This window comes from Nuphar pumila, chromosome 1, assembly GCF_984573655.1.
Source record: "Nuphar pumila chromosome 1, dmNupPumi1.hap1.1, whole genome shotgun sequence".
Lineage (NCBI taxonomy): Eukaryota > Viridiplantae > Streptophyta > Magnoliopsida > Nymphaeales > Nymphaeaceae > Nuphar > Nuphar pumila.
Window position 1 is genome coordinate 150,917,993 of NC_143249.1, and position 17,526 is coordinate 150,935,518.

Sequence of the window (17,526 nt, forward strand, 5' to 3'; positions counted from 1 at the left end):
GTTTTGAAAACAGTTCGTGAAGAAACGAGTCCCTTCAAACTCTCCCTGAAAAAGGGTTCTTGCGAACGATAAAAGTGATTGCATGTGAAAGAAACGAGCTCCCTCGAACTCTCCTTAGAAGAGGGTCCTTCGCAAGAGAAAATGATTGGTTTTTGATAAAAAATGGTAACCTGGAGGTTGAAATTGAGATTTAGAGCTTGAATTGTGATGAATGGTTAGTGCAAAGACTGAACCTCGGGGGCTAACTGATCAGTCAGCCAGACACTAGCACGAGCGCTAGATGTACCAGTACGAGCACTGGATTTTGAAAATATGCCAGTACGAGCACTGGATTTTGAAAACTACACCAGTACGAGCACTGGGTTTTTGAAAATGCTCCAGTACGAGCACTGGGTTTTGAAAATGCACCAGTATGAGCACTGAATTTTGAAAATGCACCAGTACGAGCACTGGGTTTTGAAAATGCACCATTATGAGCACTGGATTTTGAAAATGCACCAGTATGAGCATTGAATTTTGAAAATGCACTAGTACGAGCACTGGATTTTTGAAAATGCACAAGTACGAGCACTGGATTTTAAAAATGCACCAGTACGAACACTGGATTTTGAAATATACCAGTACGAGCACTGGATTTTGAAAGATGTACCAATACGAGCACTGGATTTTTGAAAATACATAAGTATGAGCATTGGATTTTGAAATATACCAGTACGAGCACTTGATTTTGGAAAATGCGCCAGTACGAGCACTGGATTTTGGAAAAGTGACTGACACTCTCAATATTTTTGAAAATCGAAGCGGGAATGATTGCCGATGTTTCAAGATTATCCCTCATCCTAAAGGGAAAATAAAGATAAAATGGAAACCTCGAGTCTTGAAAACTCGAATCTTCGAAGAAACACTTGGTCCAATAGGAGCATCGGATCCAAAAGGAAGTCCGAGTCGGAACTCGAAACTTCAAACAAAATATGAAAGGGAAAAACCTAAGTCGGAACCTGGATCTTAAAAAAAAATAATGATAAAATAGAAAACTTGAGCTTGAAAACTCGAATCTTCGAAGCAATGATTGGTTCCAACACGAGCGTTGGATCCGAAAAGGAAGTCCGAGTCGGAACTCGAAACTCCCAACGAAAATATAAAAGGAAAAAACCCGAGTCAGAACCCAGATCTTAAAAATAAAGATAAAAACAAAAACCTGAGTCAGAACTCAGATGGGAAGGAAGTAATTCCAACCCGGGAGTCAGATTTTGGAGGGATTGACAAAAGGTATGAATAGATTCTGACAATCACGAAGATGATGAGAGATTTATTCAGGGTTCTTGACCCAAGATGGCCTAAGATTTTGAATTTATTTATGATGGTTTCCAGGATTATCCCTTATCCTGAAGAAGAATAAAATAAAAAATTTTAAGAATTGATAAAATTGATAAAGGATAAAAAGAATTGATAAAATTGATAACGAACTTAATAAAGAATCAATAAAATTGACAATAAAAATTGAAAAAGATTGGTGAAAAATTGGTAGAAATTTGATGAAAAAATGATGATGAAAGACTTCAGGATTATCCCTTATCCTAAAGGAAGAAGGACCTCGTGGGACGAGGTTCAGGTTTATCCCTTAACCTAAAAGAGAATACCTCGGGGGACGAGGTTCAGGTTTATCCCTTAACCTGAATGGGGGAAAAAATAAAATTTATAAAAATGGAGAAAATTTAAAGAAATTTATGAAAATTTGTTCTAGAAAAGAATTCTCACAGGTAACATTATTGCTCCTATGAGGGGTCTCAGGATTATCCCTTATCCTCAATGGGAACATCCCGAAGAACGAGGGTCAGGTTTATCCCTTAACCTGAGCGAGAAAAAGAAGAAAGGAATACCTCATTGGAAAGAGGCATCAGGTTTATCCCTTAACCTGAAAGGGTATGAGAATAAAGATTTAAAAATTGATGAAAATTTGACAAAATTAGTAAAATTGATAGTAAATTGATAAAAATTTGATCAAAGAAAAAAATGAATAAAAATGGATGAAACTAATAAAGATAATAAGATTAACTGAAAAATGGATAAGATTTGAGGCAAAAGAGTTTGTCTGATCCTGCCTGCATATGATGAAGGGGAGATAGATGTATATAAAATAAATGCCCTAGTATTATGAAGAAGAATGTGAAAATTGATAGAAGATCATTGTTTTATTGAAAAGGCTCTTTGAAGACTACAAAGGCTAGAATGAACATTTTAAGTATAAAATCTCTTCAAGTGCACAACATTGATAGGATCTAGCAGTTCTACCCCATCTGCATTGATCAGTGTTGTCATCGCAAAATTTTTTCTCCCTCCCTCTGCGAGAGTGAGAGAAACGATCCTGCGAGTCAAACTCGACCTCCGTTTTGAAAATTTGCAGGAAAATTACAATGAATGGGATCCGCCTGTCGGTACGAGGTTCAACTGTTCTTGGCACCTTTACTAGGAGTAATTGAACCAAGGATCAAATGTGTGCTTTGACTAAGTTAAATTATCTAAATTATGCTCTATTTTCCTAGAATGCACAAAAAATCAGGCTTGTGCTATGAAATTTTGAAAAAAATGCAAGTTTGAGAAAATATGATGTTTGCTTGGAAAATTGAAATATGCTTGGAAAATGATTGGAAAAGTACTTGAAAATTGAATTCCTGGGAAAATCATTGAATTTCATTGGAAATCGGAAATTGAATTAGAAAATGAATTCTCAGGAAAATTAGATCTTTGAGAAAATCGATTTTGAGCTTTAAATTGCTTTTCTGAGGAAATGGATTTGAGAATCTTGAGAAAATCAGGAAGTTCATTGGAAAATGATTTTTGAAATGGAAAATGCATTTGAGAATCTTGAGAAAATCAGAAAGTTCATTGGAAAATGATTTTTGAAATGGAAAATGGATTCTCAAGAAAATGGGAACTCTGAGAAAATTGATTTTGAGATTGGAAAACGAAATTGAGAATGTGTAAATCTTGAGAAATCTTGATTTGAACTTAGGAAATACTTTGAAATCTCATTTGAAAATTCAGAGTTCTGAGAAAATCAAATCCTGAAAGACTTGGAAATTCTTGAGAAAAAACAATTTTTTTGAAATGGAATTGGGAAAAGAGTTTGAAAATAATGCAAATTGAATGAATGAATGAATTAATTTGAAAGGAAATTTCATTAAGAAATTGGGAAAACCTTTTTGAGTTTTGAGAAATGCAGTGCATTTTTGAAGTTAGCCTAAGAGTGTAGGCTGAATGTGGCTAATATAAAGATCATAAATCTTGGTTTTCTTCGTATTCTCACTATGGTCATAAATACAAATCCCACCGAGTTTATAAACTCCATAAGATCTTGTGCATGTGCCATTCGTGTCAACCATAGTGATTTTGAAATAAATGCACACGAATCATACATCAGATATTGGAATTTTGCAGAAATCAAACTATATGCAATGCAGTCCTATTCTAAGCAGAAATGTAAATTATTATTCCAATATTACATTGCTTTTTACATTGAATTGAATAAAACAAATAAATAAAATGGCTAAGTCTTCTTCTTGAATGTTCCTGCAAAACTAGAAAACATGTTAGCACAAAAATGTAGGTTTTTCTGAATTTACACAAAAATATTGGAAATTATCGGATATTATTCATATATAAACCCAAATTCATACCCCCTTTGATATAAACATGAGAAATAATGAATAATTTTGAAAATAAACTTGGAAATTCGAAATTTGGGTCAAAATGACCAAAATGCCATTGATGACCTTGAAATGAGGGTTTTCTGAAAGAATTTTTGTAAAATTTAGAAATTTGAAAATCAAATGAAATAAATCAAACACAATATGATAAAATATGATGATATGCATGAAAATTTGGAAAATTGAAATTTAGAATTTCGAAATTGTGGTCAAAATGACCAAAATGCCCCTGATAACAAGACTATGGCCTTGAAACCAGGGTTTTCTGAAATAAATTTTGCAAAATGGGAAATGTGAAATGCAAATGATATTGAAATTAACTCTAATATGACATGGCATGCTTATTTACATGATAAAAACCCTAAAATGGCGAAAATATCAAATTTAACTTGATTTTCGTCAGATTTTCGCTTCTGAATTTAAAGATAAACTAACATACAAAGCAAATAAACTTGTAATTGAGACAAATTTGGAATGGATATCTAGACTAACCCTAAAAACATAATTGAGTTCGAAAATATATTTTTTTGTATTTTATTAATATAGAAAATTGCTAAAAATCCTTAAAAATCAGAATTTTGCCTAAAATATTAATTCTAAATGAGATTTTGGATATCAAACTTCCATAAAAAATTCCCACATTTTATGGGGTGACAGAGGACAGTAAGTCAAGTATTTTTGTATTTAACACATTCTGGTTTTGACCTATGGTCGGAGCTGTAGAGCTCCGGCAAGTCGGATCGGAATTTGACGACTCTAGGATTTAGGGCGGACAGACAGGTTTCAGGAGAAAATATGGGAAAAATAGCAGACAGATGGTAAAATGGCTGGAATTGTGGTAACATGTCCCTGACAAATAGAGGAAAATTTTATATTTTTATAGTATTGGGATTCAGCTTACGGTCTGTAAATGGGCACACTGTTATCAGAGACCCGAATTTTTGGAATTTCTGGATATTGGAATCTGTTAGACAAAAAAGATAAATCTGGGAAAAATACTTGGACAATCCAAAAAATTCCCAAATTTTGGTAAATGACAGTAAAATGGGTTTGGAACAACTTTTGTTTTGAAAGTTTTTGCATTCGGGCTACGGGTTGAGCAGACAGCACATTAGGGTCTCTCTATACCCTGACAAAGAAAAATCAAGGTTTTCCCAGGGGTCTGGGAAAATTGATTTTTGACAGAGGTCAAATCTGCTTGTAAAGATCTCAAAATTTCCATATACTTTGTAGATTCCACCATAAATCTACTGTAATTTTTAGTGGAAGGTTTGAATCTCTCATCTAGGGGATCTCATAGGTTCTTGTCTGCTAAAACTGAATTTGGAGTTTCTGGAGAACAAAAATCTCAGTTTAAGGTTTGATTTGCTAGAAGGGGTTCTGAAACCCAAATTGCATCAAATTTTCGGCAAGAAAGCAAAGACATACAACTAAGATATCACAATTTTTTTTTGGATTTTTGAATAAAAATATATTCATGAAATTATAATTAGACTACACGCATGGATTTAAATTTACAAACTATCAATGAAACTTTAAAAAGATAACTAAATGAATGAAAAACAAACTAAACATGTTGTCTAAAACATGAAAGTTATATGATAGAAAATAAAAAAACAGAAAAAAAAATTGGGGAGGCATGCTTGAAATTTGTTTTAGCTATTTGGAATGAGGGGCTTCATCCATTGAACAGATGGACCACCTCATCCGTATAGCCCTAAGTGAAATTCCACTAGAGGGGGGGGGGTGAATAGTAAAATTTGATAAAGATCGATAAAATAAAAATTAAAGGCAATAAGGCACAACACAAAAAACACAGGATTTATACTGATTCGGTTGAGTTACTGACCTACATCCAGTCCCCAAGTAAAACACTTGAGCTTTTCACTATAACATCCGTGTTACGGGATAAATAGCACGACACCCTCTTTCCCAGAGGTCTACTTCTCTCAACAGAGAAGAGAAACACCCTCTTTCACAGAGGTCTACTTCTCTCAACAGAGAAGGAAAACACCCTCTTTCACAGAGGTCTATTTCTCTCAACAGAGAAGGGAACAATAGAAAACAAGAAGTTACAATACTTTCCTATAGAACCTTCAGAATGATATGAATGCACGAATGAAGATTCTCAGAATGTTCTTTTTCTTTTCACACAGTAGATTCTTTTGTCAAAGAGCTTTTCTTGACTTTTTCTCTTTCTTTTTCTAAGCTCTTTTTTTTTCGAATATTGAATAGGAGTTTTTCTCTTTGTAAGCTCACGTCTGTATGTGTTATGAAAGACTATATTGTTTGTATATATATAGCCTAAAAAAAATAGTTGCTGCCTTTTTGAAATGATTGTCCTTTTGGGATATGAGGTGTCAGGTCATTTCAAAAACAACTTTGTGTGAAATGATAAGTGTACTATATTGCTTTTTCAAAAAGTCTTCTTTTCATAAGTGTAGCATTTGGGGTACACTATTCGTTGTTGCGTTTTAAATAAGATATTATTTGTAATGTAATGGGTCTTTTCTCATAATAAATGATTTGTAGTACATTGAACGTTGGAGTGTAATCTATCATATAATTTTGTTTTTACTCAATTTAATGATTTGTAGTATATTAATATTTTTCTTACAAATCGTCACTTCTTTAGTTAAATACATGTAAGTACAATAAATGCTTTGTTAAGTACTTTATTTATAAATGGTCATTTCTCAAATGCTTTTTGAGATGACATTTAATGTTTACAGAAAGAATGATGGCTTTAAGTAAGTCGACATTCTCGAGTGTGAATTTTATTATTAAATAAATGGTCATTTCTTAAATGCTTTTTTAGATGACATTTAATGTTTACAGAAAGATTGATGGCTTTAAGTAAGTCGACATTCTTGAGTGTATATTAAATAAATAAAAGGTCTTTTTAAAACTTAATTGTCTTTTTTAAACAATAAGTAGTTTTGTATATAAAATAGTATTTTCTTAATTTGTCAATTCAAGATAGACGATTGTGTATTATGAGTTAATTCATTTTATATTTTTCTTTCATACTTAAAATCATTAGCTTTTATATCTTTTCAAGTTTGTCTTTTTCATAAATGCTTGTAAGAAAGTACAATGATTTGTTTCAAAAAGTTGTTTTTGAAATATCATATTCTTTTTATGAAAACTTTGCTTTTTGTAAATAGATGACTTGTATGATATTTAAAGCATGTAATATGAAATATGCAATATGCATGCTTTTGAAGGTTCTGTTACATATGTTTCTAAAGAAGAAAAAAATCTTCATCTTGAAGTAGCCGATCTTCTTGGATAGTCTTTATGAATGTATGGCCCATCAAGCTTTTTCTTCAGAGAGTATGATTTCATCAACTAGTTGTACTTGATCAGGTTGTCTCCATTCTTCTTAGGGGAAATAACCTTGCATCAAATACTCGTTAAATGCATGACAAATCATATCCAGTCATAATATAACATTTTCATGAAGGCATATCATCATATCATATTAAAGCATATATGACAACATATCATCATATCATATTAAAGCATGTATGACAGTATATCATATTATGTATCATCAAAACATAGTTTTTCAACATTCTCCCCCTTTTTTATGACGACAATATATGCTCCCCCTGTCAACAAGCCATATGCATAATAATAATGATATCATAAAAAATACATAAAAAGTAAAAGTAGAGTAAAAGTTTGAGTTAAAAAAAACAAGAATTTCTTCAACATAGGAGAGACAGGTTTTTCCCCTCCTTTGTCATATACAAAAAGGTGGGATCAGAGTATAAAAAAGTATTATTATAGACCAACAAAAAGTTTATTCAGAATCGGATGAGTGATGAAACTTCTGGAGTAGAGCATCTTGGCCGATCTTCAATGATTGAAAGGCTTGGTGCAGAGAAGCTTGGTTCCTCAGTAGGAGATCCTGAGAGTTCTGGACGTCGACAAGAGTTGAGAATATGTCTTGTTCAGAAGTTGTTGCCGGATCTGCCTCACCATGGCCTTCGTCGTCAGAGAGTTGAGATGGTGACCCTTCTTCGGGGAAGTAGGAGTCATCAAAAGCATGAATAGAATAAGAGACGACATCATTTTGAAGTGGCACATAGAAATACTTAAGAATATGGGTGATAAAATAACCAAATGGGAGAGAGCGAAAGGTACGAAAATTAATCATGTTATTGAAAATGATGTTGGACCAGTTTATGGGGAAGGAACAAAAAATCGCATAGATGAGAAGAGAGATTTCGTTTGCCACGAATCCCTTGGATGGTTGTTTGGGGAAGACATTTGAGGAGAGGATTTATGACAACAGTAGAGCATGATGTTTCAGATTGCTCATATGCCACGGGAAATTGGTGGATCGAGTGGAGTGGAGGACCTTTTGAAACACAGTATGATCTAGAGGTACTATGTTTGGTATTTCGATGCCATAGGAAGAAATGTTAAGAATACAGCCTAACAGGTAAATTTCGAAAGAAATTATTTTACCATGAACCATGGATGTGATAGTCGATTGGTCATGGTTGACAGAGTGGTTGGTGTAGAAAATTTTGATTAGATGAGGATAATAGGACATAGAGTTGGACGATCCTAAGATATAAACAAAGTCTTGAAGGGAGGTTTCTAGGTCGAAAGAGGTGAATGCTTCAAAGTGGACTAGCTTACCAGTTTGGATCGGAAGAGAGTTAATGGAGTGGAAGTGGTGAATGAGATCAGGGTATCTCAAATCAGCCGACTCAATCATGTTGACATCAAAAGATCTTGAAGAAGATGCCATTGCAAGTAACTTGAGAGAATAAAAGCTTGGAGAGAATGAGAGCTTGTAGGTTGATAGAAATTTTTGAATGAACTCGTGAAGAGTGAATCATTTCATTAAATAGAGGGATGAAATTTATTATAATAACAAGTGAATGACTATTGAAGTGAAGGAAGTTTGAATTTTAGTTGAATTGAGAACTCGTGAATTGTAACTTAAGGCACTTGTGAATGATAGATCAAATCACTCTTTGGAAGAGTGTGTTGATGAGAGTATATTATATTATGATAGATGACAAGAAGAACATAGTTTCAAAAATTATTTTTCTATATAAGGAAATTTTAATATAGGAGAGTCCATCGTATTGTGAAATTTGTCATGGTTTGAGTATGGAGTGCTCTTTGGAAGTATAATGTGTGATTGAAAACGGATGGATAAAATAGGAGAAATGAATAGAGTGAATTAGTTGTTACAAAAATCAAGAATCCTTGAACTAAGGAAGGAAAAGCAATGTTTCCATATGTCCTTGCTAAACAAGGTTAGCAAAATATAAGGTATAAGGAGAAACTCGTGAATCCTATTAAGACTGGAATGTACATAGTGATACTTAAACATCTATGGGAAAATGGATGTCAAAATATATACATGTGGTATATCGAACTAAGAAGAGAAAAAAAATGTATATTATAATGCATGTGTCAATGTTGAATGAATGTAAAGGACTAAATGCAGGTTTTAAACTGATATTGATATATGCTATAAGATGCCGAAATTGTTGCTACACATGCTTAGTAAACCAATGTGAAGAAAAGTTAAGGAACAGTAAAACACTTTATTGTGAGGATCAACAATTAAAAGGGGAAATTGAAAATTCCTACTCAACAATAAGCAAAGGCACAACAATACTCAACTTAAACTTGGTTGCAAGACTCATATGTAAGGCCTAAAGATAAAACAAGAATTATAATGCACTACTTGACACACTATACTGCCCCAATGCTAACTCTATATACCCACACTGCCTAATATACTGTTAACATAATCTAACCATATAGTGTTTTGATCTAGATGAGTGATATAAGTTAATCATTAGGCTAATTCACATGAACTTTTAATGTACCTATAATACAATTCATCTGATCCTTGCTGCTAACACCCATCCATTATCTAATACATTTGACCTAATAGATTAATAATGCAAACTGCCAACTCCCACAATGCTAATACACATACTAACTCACACTACTGACAAACAACACAGACTACCACACTATCTTGTTGTTCAACACACTATACTACTCATACGGGACTCTCACACATACATTGTCAACTCAGATTTACTAACACACACTCAGTGCCAAGATATTAACATACGTCAACCACTAATGCCAACATACTGACACAGCCTATGCTAACTTACAGACTAACTAACTTGTTGTGTAAGCTGAATAACACTCTGATCCGAGTAAGCAAGGTGTGTGTACTCACATACCGATATTAACTCACCTAACGCTAACACACCGTTAACACAGAGTTACTGACACACTCAATTTAACAAAGATTGACACACATCTACTGCTAACAGAATCTTGATGCTACAACCCAAGTCCTGCTAATTCCATATATGAATCCAATGAGCTTTCATACAACTTTTTAGAGATAAGCAGTGAATTGCAATGGAACTTCACTGTGAGATTGTGATAGATTCACAGTTTACAGTCAGACTGTACCATAAGCATCAAATGGGAAAGATTTCTTCCTTTTGAAATGGAAAAGGAGAAAAAAAAAGATTATTACACAACAGGCATGTCTAATTACAACTTAAAATTCAATCCAAAGTAATTTGAATCAAAAGATAGTGTAACAACATGTTATGAGTGCTAAAAAAAAATAAGATTGAATGGATATCAGCATACTAAAATTCCAGCTGATCAACAACACCTGGTCGTTATTTTCTAGAATCTTCAATAGTGTTCAATCTTTACCGGAGAATGGATGAGCTACAAGGTCTGGATTTTCAATGGATATCACCAACGCCCAAATGTGACTATGATCCTCTATTCCTTCCCAGACACAGGCGCACACCTTCTTTAGAGAAAAAAAAGGGTCATCAGCTTCTAAATCTGCTGAGCGTTCCTCCAGGATGGATTCCTGGACTGCTTAGCCCTTGGCAAGGTGCTTCCTGTTGTGGCTGTTGCAGGATAAAAGCGATGGGATCAAGGCTCCTCTTCTACCGAGGAGGGCTTTCACTACGGATCACTGGAGGGTTGGTCTTCTTTCAGTAATGTCCAGAAGGAGGAGAGGAGAATACGCATGATGGAGAATGTGTGAGGGTGAAGGCGGATGAAAATGAAGGAGGAAGAAGAGGTTTGTTAAATAGGAAAGGAAGGAAAAATCGAGAAGGGGTTTGTTAGCAATGAACGGGAGATGGAGGCCATGGAGGATCAGAGGGCGATGGAGAGGAGGTCGCACATGAGGGGGGGGGGGGTTGGCCATGGAGGGTTCGAGCGAGAGAGGGAGAAGGCCAAAGAGAGAGGCGCTGCCCATCCGACCTCTTTACAAAGAAAACCCTAAAAAAGTTTTATAATGGGGTCCTTCAGATTTTTTTCGAATTTTTCAAAAGGAGGCTCCTTTATAAGGTTTTCTAAAAAAATGTTTCTTCATAAAAATGTTTTCAAAAAAGGGTTTTTAGAAAAGGATATTTAAAAAGGAGATTTTCAAAATTGTTTTTTTTTCTTTTCTATATTTTTTTTATTTTTTTGTTCTTTTCTCAAAATTTTCTATTTTTTTTTATTTTTGAAAACAAAAACTCTAAAAACTAAGGAATCTAAATTAATTTTGCAAAATTTCAAAATATTTACAAAAGAAGGGTTTTTCTGAAAAATCAGGGTTATCTTGGGGAAATTTTTTCAGAAAATGGTTTTGGACCCATGTTTTTGAGAAAATATTTGAATTTTAACCTCAAATCGAAGAATACAACACGATGGATCCAAACGAATACCGGACGAACTGTCTGAGCCTTTCAAAAGGTTATTTTGGTAATTTTGAGAACTTGATTAAAAATTGGATAAGGAAGCTCAGTTTTGGATTTTGACAATGGATCCGGATCCGAGATTGAGTCAAATATATAAATGGATTTAATTTCAATAAAACCTGAGAAATAAAATGGAATTTAGATTTAAAAGTGACTCAATTACTCAGAAAATGGAATCAGAGGCAAAAAGGGAATATTTATAAGATTTTGAAAATTTTGGGGTGTTCACACTCTAATCCCCATTTACCACTTTCAGCAGTCCTGTGTAAAGGAGGAATCATGGGGGAGTTGCGGACATGTAGTGAGATGTGTCCTCCTGTGTGATACTCTGGTCCTTGCTCATCTGTTGTTGTAGATGTAGCTTGACCAACTGTGCTAACATTATATCTCAAGTTCATGGAATCTGGCACATCAGTTGTGAAGCTTATGTTTGAGGTTGCAGAGACAATGAGTCTATTAAAATTGACAGGCACAACAGGTGTTTGGCTCAGAATCCTTTTCCTTCTCATGTTAGGAAACTCAGAATCCACCTGTATCCATCTCCTCAAGACACTGTCTAGTTATCTGCAGAGATTGATTAATGTCAACGAATGCCTTTAACCCCCACATCAATGCGATTTCTGTCATATTATGATAAGTACTAATAGCCCTTAAGTCCATAACATTTCTAACCTTGTAACTTTGAAAGACATTTCAGCAATGATCCTAAAATGGGTCTGCTAGGAGAGTATTGGTTTTGTATGTGTTATCATCGCAAAATTTTTACTTTTGCAAATCAAACTGACCTTTGAAAAAGTTTTTGAAAATAACTTGCCTCCGTTTTTAAAATGCGGGAAAATTCCGCTGAATGGGACTCGCCTGTCGGTACGAGGTTCAACCGTTCCTGCCACCTTTAACAGGGGTAATTGAACCAAGGATCAATCTTATGCTCTACTCTATTCAACTTGTCTAAATCATATTCTAATTTCTAAATGCACAAAGAATCAGGCATGTGCTATGAATTTTCCGAAAATGCATATTTGAAAACATGATGTAAAATTTGAATGATTGAAATTTTTAGAAAATGTAAATCTTGGAAATGATATCACATGAGAAATCGTGAAATGGGATTTGAAATATACTTCTGAGAGAAATAAAAAACGATTTTGAGGAATCCTTGACATTTGGTGAAAATCGATTCTGAGAGACTTGGTTTCTCTTAATTCAAACTTGGAAATTGAAATTCTAACTTAGAAAATTTGAATTTGGAACTTGGGAAATACTTGAAATATCCTTTGAAATTCAATGTCTTTGGGAAAATCGATTTTGCTATAAGACTTAGGAGATTTTGAGAAAATGAACTTCTTTGAATTGAAATTTGAATTGGAATTGGCAAATGCATGAAATGAATGAATATGATTTTGAGGAATTGAGAAATACTTTTTGTATTTTTGAGAAATGCAGTGCATTTTTGAAGTTAGCCTAAGAGTGTAGGCTGAATGTGGCTAATGTGAAGATCATAAATCTAAGTATCATTCATATTCTGACTATGGCCATAAATACAAATTCCACCAAGTTTATAAACTTCATAAAAGCTAGTGCATGTGCCATTCGTGTAGACCATAGTGAGTTTGAATATGCATGAATCATCATCCATCACACATTAACATTATAAAAGAAAATAAACTATATGCAATGCAACCTAAGCTAAGCAGGAAATGTAAATTCTTATTCCAAAGTTTAATTACAAATTACATCACTATTGAAATTTAAATACATGAAAAATAAAGTCTTCAATGTACCTGCAAAACTAGAGAACTTGGTTAATGAATATATGTTGGCTTTTCTAGATTTATCCAACAATATCAGGAAATTGTTGGATTTTGCTAGATATAAGCCTCTTCCTTGATTCCCTTAAATAAAAATGATAAAGTATGAAATAAAATTGAATAAATATGAAAGAGAAGATATGGAATTTCGAAATTGGGGTCAAAATGACCAAAATACCCCTAATAACAAGACTATGGCCTTGAAATTAGGGTTTTTAGAAAGATATTTTGATAAAATGAAAATTTTGAAATTTGAATGGAATAAACTCAAACCAAATATGCTATGACATGATTAAAAATATGAAATTAGGGTTAGGGATTTCGAAATTTAGGTCAAATGACCAAATTGCCCCCGATAGCAAGACTATGGCCTTGAAATCAGGGTTTTTAGAAATAGATTTTGGTAAAAACTTAGGTTTTATGCACTAAATGAAATCAAATGAGCACAAAATTAAACCTAAAGCATCCTAATATGATTATGAACATGATTAAACCCTAAAAATATATGCTTATGCATGAAAATCCAATAATATCACAAATTTTGTGATTTTTGCAGTGTTTTTGGATCTTTCAGGAACCCGGTTTTGCAATTTGCTTAATTCAGCCATCAAATGGATTCCAAAATCCATAAAAATTGGTACCTGCACTTGTTATAACCCTAATGTCGAATTGGAATTATAAAAATAATTTTTTGACATTAAATTAATCCGAAAATTGCATTAAACCCTAAAAATATGCTATTTTTGACCTAATTCACCAACCAGTCTCAATCCAAGACCTGAACCAGGGGTCAAATCTCTATGTAAATTTATGACATTTTACAGAGACTAACTAGGAAGGAAAACAGAGATTTCCCAATTTACAGATCGGAAAAATTATCTTCGGTTAGTGAGAAACCCTTCCGGCAATCTGAGCTAAAATATATCACTCTTAACAGGGATTAAAACAGCTATTCCAGATTGAAAATACAGACATAAATAGCAATTCTAAACAAAAGTCTCTGAAATTTTAATGGTGAACAGTAGATAAAAAAATAACAATACTCACTTTTTACATATCTAAAATCTGATCTGTGGTTTGGGATTTATGACTAACACAAGTCTGATTAGGGTTTTGGTAAACCCTAACGAGTTTTAAAATTAAAAACAGATTCTCTAAATAGGGAAAAATACTAAACAGTGATCAAAAAATCCGAAAATTTCACAGAAGACAGATCTACTCAATGTGAATCCATATCACTTTACAGATCTAAAATCGGATATAAGATGAGAGAAATATCATAACAGCTAGTTACCTTCTTGATTTTAACCACGATTTTAAAACTTTAAAAACCCGATTTGATGTCTGATTTTTTTGACTGGGTTCCCGAGATCCAAAACCTCTGATTTTTCTACAGTAACTCAATAACTCATGCATGCACAACATATAAAAAAATCAGAAATAAACAATGAGCGCTTCCATCCGAAATAACATCATCTTTACTGTTCTAAACCTAGAACACACAGAAATTTAAGAAACTTAAAAAACCATGCATTAACTAATGTAAATAAATAAAATAAACCATAAAATAGTAAATAAAAATTATTTCTATGCTATAGAACGTAAAACAAACATGAATAAACCATGAAAATAAAATAAAAACACGGAATCAATGGCTGGAATTTGATATCACTTTTAAAACATAGATTTAACCCATTAAAAAGGGCAAATCATATATTTTATTGGTTATTAATGCAAAGAATCATATTAAAATCAATTCTAATGGATTAAAATCTCTGTAAATCACCCAAAACAGGGTTGGATCACCTTCTTGGATCGTTCTTGCTGATTCTTGATGGTTCTTGAGGTTGAATCCATGGTTTAATCCATGAAGATGATGGTACCAATGGCTAAATCATGTTTAAAACAATGAAAAAAATTAAATAAAAACTAAAAATTAGAGAAAATAGTTACCTTGAGGTTGCTGCAATGGAGGAAGGGCTGGAGAGGAGAGAGAAGCTCTAAGAATCCAAAGGAAAGCCAATTGGGAAAATCGACCCCCTATAGCCTTCTATTTATAAAAAAAATTTAGGTTAAAAATTAAATGTTTTAAAAAAATTGGACTCTTCTAAGGGGGGCGATTTTGGGGTGTAAAGACTATCCTACCCCTAGCCTAAATTATCCTATTTAATACCTAATTAACCCCTAGACTCTCCTAAAAAATCCCCAAATGTAATGCCACTTGGCATTTTCTACATTTGGCTTTTTTAAAAAAACCTTTAAAAACCTTTAAAAACACTAGTTTTAAAAACTAACTTTCAAAATGAGTTTTTTTCAAAATGGTTTTGACTCTTCTAAACCTCTAACACTAACCAAGACATCCACTAACCCTAGTCTAGTCCGGACTGACTCGAATATGGCACCACTCCGAGTGGGCCCTACTTGAGTTTTTCAAAAAAAAAATGATTTTAAAACTTGAAATTGAAGGAGTTTTCAAAAGCTTTTCAAAAGCAAACTTTGAAATTAAAATTTTTGAAATGATATAGGATCCTAACTGAATTAGAATTCCTCTGGATATAGTGCCAATTGAGTGGGCCCACATCGAGTTTTAGAAATTTTGAAATAAACACTGAAAATGGCTTTGAAAAAGGGTTAAAATTGACATTTAAAATTCAAGATTTTTGAAAATAGGGTCTCATGCGAACTGGAACTCCGAGTTAGAGTCCTGAACTCTTAGGACTCTGAAATTTTAAATTTTAACAGCCAAATGAAAGAATTTTCAAAAGATTTTATCAAGAAATGATGAAATAAGTCAGAAAACACAGTCAGGGTTAGATTCCTAACTCGACCGAACTCTAAAATAGAATCCTGAACTAACTGGACTCTGTAAAATGACCTAAATTTCGAAAACAAATGAAAAAGATTAAAAATGGAAGTAAAACAGACTTCAATACAGACTCCTGACCGGATCAGGACTCTGAGATAGAGTCCTGATCGGACTGAAACTTTCAAATTTTTGAGAAATTTGATGAATAGAGGAATTTAGAAGCGACACCACCTCAATGGGTTTCATCTGTAAATTGAAATCGATTAAAATTTGAATTTGAAATGAATCCAGATTGTTTCTTTGAGAAAATATTTCGAAATATAAAGTCCTCGGGTTGGAAAATGACAGAGTATTGAATAAAAACCCAGGTTTTGAAATTGATTTTGAAATAAAAGCTTTAAAATTCAAATCTGGATTGAATGTTTTGAAATAGGAGTGCTGGATCTCGAAAATGAGATGCAATGACCTGCAATGCTATGCAATGACATGCAATGCTATGCAGAATACATGCAATGATCTGTAATGACTTATGAAATGGACAAACACTGGATGAGGGTGAAAATTTGGGGTGTTTACAGATGCCCCTCTTTGCTGCTAAGTCGGTTGAAAGCCGAGCTTAGTGGCAAAGAAAACACACCAAATTTGGATCATAAAAATGCCCCAGTTAGATGAATCTGACTGGGTATGAAAGAATTAGTTCAAGTGATGATGATAGATATGAAATGAAGAATAAGGAGAAAATTTTACTTCGAAAAGAAGTGAGATTCAGGTTTTGCCCTTAACCTAGATGGGACAGAAAATACCTCGTGTAGAAACGAAGCTCAGGTTTGACCCTTAACCTGACCAGGAAATGAAAATGGAATACCTCATCAAAGGAGGCTCAGGTTTGTACCCTTAACCTGATCGGGTTGAAAATGAAATACCTCATCAAAGGAGGCTCAGGTTTATACCCTTAACCTGATTGGGTTGAAAATGAAATACCTCATCAAAGGAGGCTCAGGTTTATACCCTTAACCTGATTGGGTTAAAAATGAAATACCTCATCAAAGGAGGCTCAGGTTTGTACCCTTAACCTGATCGGGTTGAAAATGAAATACCTCATCAAATGAGGCTCAGGTTTGTACCCTTAACCTGATTGGGCAGAAAATGAAATACCTCATCAAAGGAGGCCCAGGTTTGTACCCTTATCCTGATTGGGCAGAAAATGAAATACCTCATCAAAGGAGGCTCAGGTTTGTACCCTTAACCTGATCGGGCAGAAAATGAACGGAATCCTCGAAAGAAGAGACCGTGATGGAACCTTCGGATTTCCGCACAATGAATCCGATAGGGGTTTTGCAAAAAGAAGGAAATTGGGGTCCCTAAAGTTTGAAAAGGGATTGATTTTGGGCGCCTCATTGCTGAGACTAATTAACTTTTGAAAT